Genomic DNA, 10,285 nt, shown 5'->3' with positions numbered 1-10,285 from the left:
GCGCGTCGTATATGGAAAGCCAGAAATCGATCAGTTCGCAACCGACCGTCTTAGAAATAGCAACAAAAGCATTACGTCGTAGTTTCGGTGAGTTTACTTTTAAAATATTTCTTTATTACAATATAAAATATTAAAGTACGTATATTTTTCTATGCGTAATATTGTGTTACATTAATTTTGTTACATTATGCATATAAAAAGTTTAATGGAGAAGTAGTATAACTTTAGTTTTCTTTTTACAAGTAATATAAAAATAAGAAACGATAAGTATGATTTTTATTTATATATTTTATTATTTTTTTAGGAATTTTGAAAACTTTATGATGAGATATAATAATCTTTTAATATTTAAAGTATAAATTTTTCTGTTAAAGTTGTACGATTTTTTACAATTATTCCAAATTATAGATTTTATCATATTTTTATATTTTTATTATTTACATAATGATTTTTTTATATAATTGTGAGATTCAGAAAATTCTTTTGAAGATATTTAAATATATTAAATATTTATTAATATGAAATATTGAATATTAATAAATATTTGATAATTTTATTGAAGAAAACATTTTTTTTTTACAGAAATAAATATATTTAGCAGAATATTTGATAATAAAGTCTAATAATAGTATAGATAAAATTTTTTTATTTTTATTTTCTTTATTATCTCGCCTCTTTCGTTCGTTTTATTTGAATGATAAAAAATTTTTTTATTAATCTTTTAATCAATTTACAGATATTAATTGTGGATATCTGGGAGTCGTAAAATTTAGTAACGATTCCAAGCAAAGAGAAAAAGAAAATTTCATGAACAGAGATGAAAAAGAATGAAAAAAGAACTGAAACATTGCTATATTGTAAGAGCAACAAGTGTTAAACATACGCGTATGAAATCTCCTCGTTTTTTGAATTTCAATACTCTTCTTTTTTATTCCCTATATTCATTCTTCCTCAAAGTTAGATAATAATTTTAATTAAACGTAGCGAGAAAAAAGGATCAAGATTAAAAGTATTATTTTCTCCCAATCAGATTGAAAAGAATAATAAGATTTTTCTTATTGAATATAAGCGAGAAATTGATAAGAATTTTATTTTTCAATATATTCGATATATGCAGTATTTCAAGTTTCAATTTTTCATTAATTTTCATCAAACCGAATTCATTAGGCAAATATTAATGTTAACTAAAAAATAATAAAAAATTTTATCATATTAATTCGTAAATAGGATTTAAAGTATACAGTCATCGATCTTTCGTACTGGAACTTAATATAATCTTCCTTCCTCGACTACTGATAAATTATGAACTCCTTCATATGCATGTTATGTCATAAATCATAAAAAAAAAGAAGCTTCGTTATTCGCGAAGAAGTTTATTATACATCAAAAATATATTTAAATTCTTTAATTCGATCTTTTTTTCAAAAATTTCTATACAATAATTATTTTAGAATTAAATTCTCTTTCGTATCATTCTTTTTTCTCGCCCTATTATTTACACATTCTCACTTTCTTCACGCAATTATTTTTTAAATTATTTTCTTTCAGAAATTAAATCCTTCGTATCATTTCTTTTTATTTTATAATTTACGCATTTTCATTTTTCTTTCACAAAATTATTTTCTTTTCCTTTGCATTTCAATTCTACTATTCACAATTTATCACTATACATAACAAAAAAACTCGATTTTTGGAATGCAAAGGATTAAATTTTATTTCTCTTTCTATATTTTTATTTCCTATTTCCTAGTATTCAATTTCTATTCAAGAGTATCCATTAACCTGAACAATTAAATCATCACATTCCACCGATAACGCATAAGAGCGTTTCTGGCAAACCGATAAAACACGGAAAAAGAGTAATTCAACGAAACGATTCGCACAATTTGTCGATAAATCTACGAGACATTAATGAACCATTGTATCATTGAGCAGAACTCGATCAACGAATTCCTACCGTATCGAATTAAACACGTGCCAATGTTACTCGACACATGATCATTAGTCTAATATTTCGCCCAATTGATTCACATTAACGCATAATCGATCAATATCGGAAATATCTCGTGCATTCGCGCGTCATCGTCCCTAAATAGAAGGAAATTTTTGCTTTTTTTATTTTTTTTATGAACGTGGAGAACTTAAGAGTAATATTTCCTCGTGAAAATTTCCGCCTTGTTAAACTTTCGCGAATGCTGCTTTCTTTTACTCCGTTTGCATTTCCGGGTTCGTTGCAAAAAATTCGGAGACGAAATTTTTTTTTCCCAAAAAAAGGAAGGCATAAACGTGTATAATTGTTGATTAAAGCGTTGCAAATTCGAAAAGATTTGTAATCTTGATATAATTTTTTTTGATAAAATTATTCTTTTTTGGGCGAAAAGATTTTTTTTATTCCGTTCAATTCAAAGAAAGATTTTTCCATTTTGAAATTTGATATTATTATTTTTCCTGCTTTCTAAAAAAAATTTGTATTTTGAATAAAACTTGAATACTTGTTGATATGATTTTAGAGAAACATTGAGGTTTTTGTTTCTTCGTGAGATTAATTTTACGTGGCAAAATTCTTTAAAAGAATGATATTTCGTTTATACAGGAAGATATTAATTTGAATCGTGTACTTTTTTTAGAAAATTGTGTATGGAAAAGAAAAATTGATTGTTGTAGTTAGATGAAAGTATGAGAATCACTACAAGAAATTTTGCGGGGAAGTTCAAGATTTTGTTAAGATGAGTTAAGTTTTTTACGATTCAAATAATACTCGTAGATCTTTGCAATTAATTTTAATGAGATAACTTTTCGAATTTTTTTTCTCTTTTCTTTTCTTTTTCAAGCATTGGGAAATCACAATTATCATATGTCATCATCTCAATTTTAAATATAATTCATATAATATTTTAAAGAAAAACGAAAGAAGATAGAAAAAGAATTGAAAGAAAAGATACTTATTATAATTTATAAGAAAAATTCATAAATTCTTTCTACAAAATAATTTTCGTTGAAATTTTCTAAAAATATTTTCAAACTTTTCTTGAGATTTCTTAAAAAATAATATCTAGGAGTTTTTTTTTGCAGATCTTCTGTAAAAAAAATTTCTCACGAAATATAAAACTTAAAAAACATTTTCCAAAATTTTCGAAAAAATTATCGATGTATCATTCGTGAATCTTGTTTGACGATTGGAAACAAATATAGAAACGCAAAATGGGAAAAGAAAACTGCAAAAACTGTCATCTGGAAAATAAGGAATAAATAGATAACAGATTGGTAAAATATAACGTCCGGAATGCAAAATAAATGTGACTTGGTGACGACTTATGCACCACGATTACATCATCTTGGAACTTTGAAAACGCGATTAGGAAATGTTGATTGGTTAATTTTAATGGTTAATTTCATTACCGTGCAAAACGATAAATAATCACCGCGCTATTCTCGAGATGAATCCACGCGATTTACAATCCATTAACATATGATTACCGTTTACGATTTAATTTGTTGATTGCATATTAATTTTCTTTACATTGGGGTTAAACTTGGGTATTTATGTGCATATATCATAATTGAAACGCTACGATTTTTTACGAAATATTAATTCCATATTGTCGTGGAATTAATTGTAAAAATATTTGTAAAAAACAATAAGTCACTTTTCTTTTTAAATTTCGTTTAGAGACGAATTAAACTCTCGAGAGGAATATTTGTTGTGTTGAAAATTATAAAAAAAATTGGACGGTTTGTTATTTTAATTCGTGAAATTAAAATTGATGAGAAATTTTTAACGAAAAATAGAAATGTTTTCCGAAACATTTCCTTATTAATTCATTCGCGAGTGTTCAATGAATAATTCATTCGCGAATGTTTATTGAATAATCAGTGGGTTTGTGAAACGTACGGTATTATTTTGTTAATTAGTATTTGGTTTAAATTTCTGAAAATTTCGTTTCGTTATTCCAGAATTTCAACAGTTTGTTACTACGTGAAACGAACTCGCGTTGATTCATGAATATTAGGGCTTTGGGTTTGTTGAATCTTTTCGTCAGATTTATTGTTGTTTGCAACCGTAATGGTAAAAGTTTTTGGTTGCATAATGTGGTTTAGTTGGAGAGTAAAGCACACCGGATGAATCCAGTTAATTAGTAAATTCTGAAAACGCATACCAATGGTTAAACTCTTGACTGTAATTCCACTTTGTTGACTAGAGTAAAAATCAAAACCGAGGGATTCCACTACTAGTCGAGATATAAAGTGATCTTGATTAAACGGATTAATCGGCAATCTTTGAATTTTAAAACATATTTTATAATATATTTTGTTTTATATCGATCTCTTTCATTTTTCTATTTTTAAATGTTGCAAATGTTTAAATATTAAAAGTTGTTGAATTTTCGTTTGACTTCATAATAGATCATTTTTAAAGATATCCAATTTCCAACATCATTATCATTTATATTGGGATTTTAATGAAAATATTAGAACCTCATTTCAAGTTGTATATAAATAATCAGAATAATCGTATGAATTTAGATTTGAAAAAAAAGCACTTTAAAAAATTTCAAAGAAGTCACAGTTATCCTTTATAAAATTTGTTGCGAAATAAGATATTAAAGAGACTTTATGAATTGCAGTCAAGAAATATTTTAATTCTAAAATTGGAATTTTGATCATTTATAAATTAACAATAAATTAAGAAACACATGAAAATTATTTTAAATGTCGCTGTAATATTACAAAATCTTCCATCAATTTAATACTACAGAAATATCGATCAAGTAATAAAACAGACTAAGATTTATTTTAAAATTTCCACGAATTCTTCATTCTTTCGAGTGATTTCTTCAAAAACTATTCGCTTTCTCGAACACTTGATTGAACAAAAGTGTTAGATCAAAAATAAATAAAAAAAATAAATAAAAGAATATTTTCATTCAACTATGAATTCGTCTCTCTCTATAAAAATAGACTCTTAATCTAGTGGAAAATCCATTAAGGTATCGGAGTCACGATTCGATTGGCCGGTGAATTGAACCGAAGAAAGTTGGAGTAATAACACAGTTCCTGTGGAATTTAATAGACTTCACGCACTCGATTTAACATCGACTATACGTGCCATAAGCGACCAACTTTCTGCAAGTATGCACGAACAGCGGCAATGAATTTTGTTCCATTAAGGCGAAGTGCCTCGATTAAAGGAATAGGGGAAGGGAAGAAGAAGTTGATATAGAAGAAGAAATTGTATTCGCTTGTTCTAATGCTTTATCTAATGCGATAACGTTGACCATTAACGATACCGAGATTTTGGTTGGTTGTTGAGTTTTGAGACAGAAAAACACGGATAGACTTTTTTTGCTTCTTTGCTTGTTATTAATCGTGAAATTTTTTTGTTATTCGGTGAAAATGATAGTGAGATTTTAAGTTTTTGTGGATAGGTGGATGGTAATGCGGTGGTATGGAAATTTCTTTGAAAGGATGAGATAAAACACGATCTGATAAACTCTCTTTGTTTTGATGAAAAATGGTTTTTACCCTGGCTTCGAATAATGCGTATTTTATGCTACGCTTGATACGTGCTATATTTAACTGTTTGATTTCATTTTTCTTCTGTCGAGAAATTCTCGTTCGAAAATTGAAACATTTAATGATAAATGGATCTAGTTTATTTTTGAAATTTGAAAAATTCAGAATTATTCAGGATTATTATTTTTATCTTGCACATTTTATTGCACAATCTTTAAATCATTTACATTCTTCTTATATTCAAATCAGCCACGATATATACTTTCCTATAATATTTCAAAAAATTCATTATGAGCTATACACATAATTTTATGTTATGAAAAAATTCACTTTAGAAATTACTTTAGAAATTATTACAGAAAAGAACAGCATTATAGAAAAGCTGAAGATAAAGATAAAGATCGACGATATAAGAACTTCGATCTTCATAAAAAAGATAGTCATTAATAAAAGAAGAAAATGCATCTTTTTCTTGCAGAACATTATACGCAATACATCAGGAATAAAAGCAATTACGTACGTATTTCATATATTTGTTTAAAGTTTGCAAATTCAATGTTCGATTTTTCGATTCGCAGATTATATTCGCAAATAGAGTGATAAAAATGAATTTTTAAGATAAGAAAAATGCAAGGAATAAAAACGCTTCTTGGTTTGAGTAACGTGATCATAAATTAAACTGCACTTAGCAGACTTTTATAGTGGATCATTAGTAAGAAGTAAGAACGCGATTACGTTTTCATCGTGGTTCGAATGCGATAAATTATACGGTATAATTATGGTAGAACGTAGAATCAAGATTGTTTGAATACGATTTATAGCGTCCAAGATGGATCAAAAAAATAATTTCAATAATTTTATGTTGTAATTGTATTCGATAATTAATGCAAGAATGGACGATCAATTTATACGAGTGAGAGATGGTAGTTTTATAAGAAGAAAAAAAGGAATTAATTCGTCAATCAGTCATTGTGCTTTGAGTTTATTTAATTTTTTTGTACATTTATTTTTTTGTACCATACTTCGTGCTGTCACAATTTAATTTTTCGATATTATTCAAATATTTATTATACATTAACGAGAGGACAAAATGTAATTACTTCGCGATAATAGAAATGATATTTTACTGTGCACTGTGCCAATATTTTATAAGTAGATGGCTAAGATATTTCAAAAAAACAGGGATGCAAATTTGCAGCAGATTAATCTCATAAAATTTTTATTAATATTTCATTTCGAGATGCAAGAAAGTGGAACGATTTTTTCTGCTCAGAGATGAAGAATTTCCTCGGATAGAATTTTCAATGGAAAGTTCTTTGAATTTCATACTAATTAATATTGATGGTGGAAATATCGAGATCGAGAAATATGACGGATTTTTCTGGAGAATTCTTTTTATTAAAAAAGCTTCATGTAGAAGCTTTCTCCGGTCAAAATTTTTTCCAAATATTCGTGCCAAGAAAATAAAGGTTTCTTTATTCTTAAGTTTCAGGAAAACTTATTTGTATAAAAAGAGAGGTTTTTTTTTAAAGATTTATAATGGTGACAGTACGTAGAGCATACTTTTTTCATTTAGGTCAGCAGGACGTAGAAACATTCATTTCAAAATTCTTATATTCTTGAAATTTCATTTCGAAAATATAATTGTATTTCTCGTAGTAAGAATAAAATCTTGGAATTGTGGAGTAGATTGCATGGAATTTATGTTACATTGAAATTAATTAGAATTTGATTTATATTCAGAAAAATAATCCCTTTATAAAGAAGATAATATATTAATTTATTTGATTTATTAATATTCCAAGAAGAATTCTTTGTGAAATTTTTTATTTTAAATTTTTTATTTTAATTTTCCAAGATTTTTATTTTCTATGAGATTATATGGCTTTGTTATATAAATAATCTTTGAGTATTATCCAAAAAATTTTCCAAAATATTTTACACTTTGTGAAATTGTTTAATAAAATATTTAAGACTACAATTAATCCATTCCAGAAATCTTAATTAAGCGAATCTTTTCGAATAATTGATTAATCCTTGTAATACCATCAATTGAACGTTTGGTAATAGACGATTCACAAATTGTATGCATATCTATGTAAATCAACGAATATTTGCAAGATCTTCGAATTTCATCCCCGGGATTAGGATTTAATTGAACACATTGAACAGTATCTGTAATGCATATACATTGCCGAGAGAGATGCAAATGTAACTTCCTTCCGATGTACGATGTGAATATTAAACGACTTTGATGTTTGATCACTGTTAAGAACACATGCATAAAATTGCAAAATTATACACTCCTTTCATTAATTTTTAACACTCACCAGAGATCTCTGTTTTATTTCTTTTTATACTTAATAAACATTTCATCATCTCATTAATATTAACCACAAAATTATTAAAATTTCATCATTCAGGTTTTTCTATTTTTGAAATCAAAATCGATTTTTTTTTACAAATTACATTATATCATATTCTCACAATAAAGAATAAAGTTTCTTTAAGATAAGTATCGCAACGAAGACACGTACACAATTGTCTCGAACACGTTTTCAAGAATATCTCATACTCAATTGGTCTTGTCCCGTTTATAATAAACACCTCCATATTGCAATATTGCAATATTTGTATGTCGGTGTAACAAAATTTCATCATTCAGGTTTTTCTATTTTTGAAATCAAAATCGATTTTTTTTTACAAATTACATTATATCATATTCCACAATAAAGAATAAATTTTCTTTAAGATAAGTATCGCAACGAAGACACGTACACAATTGTCTCGAACACGTTTTCAAGAATATCTCATACTCAATTGGTCTTGTTTACAATAAACACCTCCATATTGCAATATTGCAATATTTGAATGCGGGTGCAACAAATTGTTTACATTTCTCGCCACTAATTAAATTTCTCACACTTGCTGATTTCAGGAAATACCTGAGGGTCGACCGCTATTCTTAACGAAGGGAACATGGGTTACATTGTTGATGAACTAATTGAGCAAATGTTGTCGAACATCTTCACGAATTCGGTCTAGAATCGAGTCAGCAATTAAGTAGCTCACGGTGATCAACGTTTCTGTGGTGGATCCTTCTTACACACACATACGCGCGCGCGTTCGCAGATACAGAGTATTTGATAAATTGTATACAATTTGAGAGAGGTGGAAACCATAATGAGAGCTATTAAAATATTTAGCTATATCTCGACGAGAAAGTAGCCGACCGTGTTGACACTTGGCGATTAAGTTGTTAACTCTACGTTGATTTTACTCTCCGATTTTCCACTCGAATCTACCCTCGAATGTGCTTCCGTGTTTGCTCGGCAGAATACGTAGTTCAACAACGTTTCTCCGATTTTGTGTTTATTTACCGTAGATTTATCCCTTGTGTGATTGTTCCCGTAGTTCTCAGCTTTCATGAATAGATTTAGAAAAAGTTGATGGAAGTTGGGGGTGGAAATGTTGAATTAAATTAAATGTTTGAACGAAATTTACAGTAGTTAGTCTGTGTTTATTCTGAATTATTTGCACGCGAAAGGATTGTTTAAATATCTTAATTGTGATGATGATGATTATTTGAATTGTAAACGGAATTGTAAACTCTTATTACATTTGAACAGATTACTTTATTAAAGAAAATAACACGATTATTTTTTAGAAATACACACATTTACAAATTTCTTCCTATATTTTTATATTAAATAATATATAATTTAATTATATTTAATATATATAGTTCCATTTAATATGGATCCATTTGATTTACATCATGATAATTCTCAAAATTCTCCAAATAATAATGGAATAATAATCGTTATTCCCATAATAATTTTAGGTTGAATAATTAACATCGTTTCTTTCAAATTGAACATTTTATCTTTGTCCGTAATTTCATTTCAAAAGAATTAAGACATTCGGATAACAGACGAATTAATCCAGCGTAATTAAACTCACGACATTCGATAATCGTTCCTCACTGAGCCAACATGCATCTTTCTGCTTTAAACGAGCGTTATAGGTAATGGTCCAATAGGAAACTATTCTCGGTCGTTCTTGCAAGATTAATGATTGTCCTTTCTCTAAATTAACATATCGCATTAACAACTATTTAATCTCTCTCTTAAATTCATTCCCTCTCTTCGCTTAAAATTTCAACAGTTTAAACGAATATGTTAATTAATCTAACATATCGCATTAGTAATCGTATCGTTTAATTTTTTTTTTTTTTTTTAGAATTTTACTCTCTCTCTTTTAAGTTAGCTTGAAATTCCAGAATTTTTAAATCGACATATTAAACTTTTTAACGAGATATTTTTTATATTTTTTTAGGCGAAGCAAGAGGTGTAAGAGGCATATTTATTTTTTTATTCCTTCCTTCTCTACGATGTATTCCAATATACATTCTCGAATTTGGAAGCTAAATTTTCGCTTTCAAGTTGTATGACAGATCGAATATTTAATATCATCATAGTTGCAACACTTCGAACCGGAAACATTATTCAGAGAGGTGTAATTCGTATTAAACGGTGGTGTACCAACCGACCGTTTCGATGTACCTCATCGTTCAGTGTTCTCACGTACCGAGAATATTTGTTCAAGAATACTGAAATAGGATTGCATCCGACGTGCTTACGTCTAACCGCGTAATGTTCTCTTGTAACAATTACACGAGAGGAAATAAAAGCGCAATCGAGGACAGGACCTTGNNATGAACGTGACTCGATTAATTATAGAGTAAATATCTCGTTTCGTTATTCTTAGT

The sequence above is a fragment of the Apis dorsata genome, unplaced genomic scaffold (genome assembly GCF_000469605.1).
Source record: "Apis dorsata unplaced genomic scaffold, Apis dorsata 1.3 scaffold_1, whole genome shotgun sequence".
NCBI lineage: Eukaryota > Metazoa > Arthropoda > Insecta > Hymenoptera > Apidae > Apis > Apis dorsata.
This window is presented reverse-complemented; position numbering follows the sequence as displayed.